The 4,211-nt window shown below is 38.8% G+C and overlaps 1 pseudogene; it reads left to right on the forward strand.

Annotated features, from left to right (window-relative positions):
- The first annotated feature begins 525 nt into the window (after positions 1 to 525).
- On the forward strand, positions 526 to 899 carry LOC105092898 (non-histone chromosomal protein HMG-14-like; annotated as a pseudogene).
- Positions 900 to 4,211: the final 3,312 nt, after the last annotated feature.

Below are 4,211 nucleotides of genomic sequence, written 5' to 3' on the forward strand. Positions count from 1 at the left end.
CAAGGGTTGATTAAGATATATTTGTTTTAATCAGGGTTCCACTAGAGACAGAAAAAAAATTCCTAGTCTCAAGGATTCAATAATCCAAGAAAACAAAAACAAAAACAAAAACAAAAACAAAAAAAACCCCCAACATTACAAATACAGAAGACAAAATAGAGAGACATATATATGATATACCTTTAAAATCTAGTGAATGCTGAAAGTACAGATAAAAATAAATACTGGAAAATGTGAATGATAATTCAACTTTCAGCTATGCATTGATAAACTGCCTTGTTTTTAACAAATGAGATTGTAAATTCCATGAGGGCAAGAGATAGTTTGCTCGTTTTCATTGTTCACCTAGAACTGTCATTCACATCAAATGGTCATTCAAAAAATATTTGTTGACTGAACAAATGAATGAATGAATGGGCGTTATCAAACAAACCTGGGGGGGTGGTGAGGAACAGCAGCCACCAGGCAGCCCAGCTTCACAAAGGCTCTGCACCAGGCACCCAGCAGGGCCACCCCACCAGGAGGATGCCCAGTAGGAAGGTCAGCTCAGCCAAGGGGCAGTGAAGAAGCCCGAGAGGAGACTGTGAGATTATCAGCTAAACCTACTCCTGCAAGAGCGGAAATGAAACCAAAAATGGCAGCAGGAAAGGTTAAATCTTCAGACTAAACTACAGAAAGGAAAAGGGGGGAAAGGGGAAAACAGGCTGAAGTGTGTAACCAAGAGACTGAAGACTCACCTGCCAAAAAACGAGGAACTAGAAATGAGGAGGGTCCAGCCTTGGATGACACAGGACAGAAAGAAGCTAAATCTGATTAATGTCATATGACAGGTCTTATCCGTGGTTCCTGTCTCTAGTTTTGTACAACCCAGAGGAATATTTTTAGTCAACTATTTTTTTAGTGGAAGTTTTTAATAGAAATACTTTCAATAAAGTATTTTTTAAGTGTAAATGCTTTTTTGTAGAAACTGAAATTATTTGCTCCTAGTTTATTTTTTGGTACAACCAGAAAATAGTGAAATACTGAATTATGTGAAGCTTTGATGGTCTTCAATGTCAGCCCAACATTTCATAGAAGGAGAGGGGGGCGTTTTTATACCCTATAGTACGAAGCATACCAAATGGCAATTTGGAGTCACAGTTGTGTGTTTAATATGTCTTGAACACTTTAAATTAATTTTATTCCCATACAGTAGAATTGCTCACTAAAGAAAACCACTCCTTGATCTTGGGTTTCCCTATCAGAATTGTGTGTCCTCTGTCACATAATGGTACAAGTAGTCCCATTTCCCTAATAACTCTGTTAATGTGCTGTGAAAGACAGAAATTTGGGGTGTGTAGGGTATATGATACTATATTGTGAATCAGTGGGACTTATAATGTAACAGCTTATTAATATGGAAGATATTGGCACTTTGTATGCTCTTAAGGAAAATTCACCTCCAAATTGTGAGCTGGAAATTCACCAGAAGAACTATTTAGACAAGAGCCAAAACTACAGGGCTTTTTAGACCTTCAGTGTAGAGGCCCTATGCCACATCCCATTTTGTATTTCTAAAATTACATAAGCTTCAGTCCCTGCAAAACCATGATCCCCTCCAGCCTCTGAAAAGAGTTCGAAGCTTCCAACTTTGGGTCTTGCTGTGTGTTTCCAATAAAAGCCAGGACAAGCTGCCTTTGCTCTGCTTTCAAAACCTGTGGACTCTTGTGTCCCTAACCTTGCCCTTGCTCTCTCTCTTGACTTTGGAGCTCTTTAATCATCTACCCTAGTACCATGAGTAGGAGCCAAACCTCCCTGCTTGGTGTCCTTGCCTCTGAGTCTCATGAACTGATGTCCATAAAGAGAAAAGTAAAATCACCCACAGAGAAGTCCCCTTTCAGCCTCCCAGGCTCTTAAGAGTTGTCTTATCCTGCTGAAGAAGTACTACTATTTATCTTGTTATATAGCAGAAAGGGCTGTGGAATTCCTTCTGGTCCAAAGTCCAACCCAGGACTCTATTTCTAGCTGATTCTCACATCCTCACCACTGCCATTCCCCCTGCCCACCTCCCAACCCCCAAAATTACCAACACATCCAACAAGAAGTGCTGGATTTCCATAGTTGTGGGGAAAAGCCACACATCTGCTGGTGACTGCAAGCACTCGGCTGAAACAAACTGAAACATACCTCCCCACCTCTTCAGAGTAGCCTTAGACATTTTAAAACATAGAAAACCCTTCAGAACTAAGTAAATGGATATAGATTCTTCAGATTTTTTAATTCCTCACAGACTTTCAAGGGATGATTCTTTTGTGAAGACCGGGTTAAATCTGGATTTTCATAAACTGGAATGTCTTAAAATTGATTACATCAGCTCAGCAGCTGTGAGGAGAAATGGATACGTGCCTACATAGTTCTTTCTGCTTGTTAAAGGAGCAAGCACAGATGCCGTTAAAAATACCTAAGAAGGCATTTGGGGGCCAGCTGTTAAGTCTTCACTCCTTTACTTTCCACAATTTTACATCACACAAACCAGTAACCTTAGGTTGGGGGGATTAAGTCAAGTTTGGATGCAGTACTCCAAGGAGATTCCAGTCAATCAGCCTCATTCACCAGTTAACAAGGCTACACCTGCACCACATGGTCCCAAGGGAAACTGCCTGTGGGGAATTCAATACTTTTCTCAACACATTCTGCAAAAATCAAAGAATCCTTGGAAACTGCTAAATCACCTTGTGACTGACATCGCTCCTGCTAAGGAGGTGAAAATCTGATTCACCCAATTGCCTTTTTTTTTCCTTTTTTTTCTTTTTGAAGGTGAAGAGACAAAGTTGAAGAAAAGTACTTCAGCAAGATGCTTTTGGGTAGAATAGGAACACAGAAAGGACTGGAATAGTACTCTACGTTCATCCCAATTACTCCTATTCAACCCAATGCATAATGAAACTCACAACGATCTCACATGCAGAACTGCCCTTTACTTCAAAAGGAATGCTACTTTTTCCAGAAATAAAAAGGCGTAAGGCAGTGAGGCACAGTCGTGATGAGACACAGTCCAGAAACTATATGTAATGGCCAGAAATAATGCAAGCTTGAGAGCACTGGTACATGCATTTCCATTTCAGGTCAGAACATCAAGATGAAGTTCTAAGAGTGTTCCAATTCATTTAGACCTTAAATAGATTAGCAATTGGATTTTGAAAAATGTGTGCACGCTACATCGTTAAATCACTGTAAATCAAGGAATGATGAACTAACCTGATGTTAATTGTGAATATTGCTTCCAGGCCTCATTTCTTTAACAATATAGAACTATGCTTTATTTTCAATAGCTTTTCCAATATGCTTAATTGCATATTATAACAGAAAGCTCTTTGTAAAATTCTAAAGCCTTATCTATTAAATGTTCTTCCATTATCTTTCTACATTCAATTCTCACACAGAAAACCTTCCCATTTACTACCCTCAAATAAAACTTTAGTAATTATCAGTTTTCCTAATTTAAAGATCTTTATGAAGCCAAATAAACTACCCTCTCTCTCCTCTTTGATTCACAGAGATTTTAATCTGACAATACAACTCATCAGGCATCCACTTTAGTAAGTACTGAATGTTAAACACAGAAACACTCACGGTTAGACTATTCCTAAATCCTCTGATTGAACAGATCCTAATACTAAAAGCATTTTCAAAGGAAAAGGGGAAAGACGCAATCTCATTATTACATTATTTTCTTGGCATTGAAAAAAGTTTCCTGACCCACTTTATCAGCAGTTTTTCAAGTCAAGCTTATAATGATTTCTGGCCTCTGCCCTTGGGTGCTTTCCAAGGAGTTTAGAGGCATATATCACCTTGACTGATATGCAATATAACTATTTAGTGCAGCTATGAAATTAACTGTTCACCCCTTAGCCTGGGGTTTAATGGGATCCAGGCTTGATATCACGGGCATTATTTAATAACTCAACATTCAACACCTTTGCTTCATGAAGTTCAACACTTTAAAAAATGCCGACCACTTGCTGCTTTTGCTGACAATTCCCTCTTTTAGCCTCACAAAGAATATTCTTCCTATTCATTTAACAAATATTTGTTGAGTACCTATTGTGAGTCAGGTGCTAGGTACTGAAATTTGGCGATGAACCAAATAAACCCAGTCCTCATGGAGTTTACCATGGAAGCCTTTCCAGAAAATTGCATAGCATTCATGCTCTTTAAGAGTTTCTATATAC

Source organism: Camelus dromedarius, chromosome 7 (genome assembly GCF_036321535.1).
Source record: "Camelus dromedarius isolate mCamDro1 chromosome 7, mCamDro1.pat, whole genome shotgun sequence".
NCBI classification, from domain to species: domain Eukaryota; kingdom Metazoa; phylum Chordata; class Mammalia; order Artiodactyla; family Camelidae; genus Camelus; species Camelus dromedarius.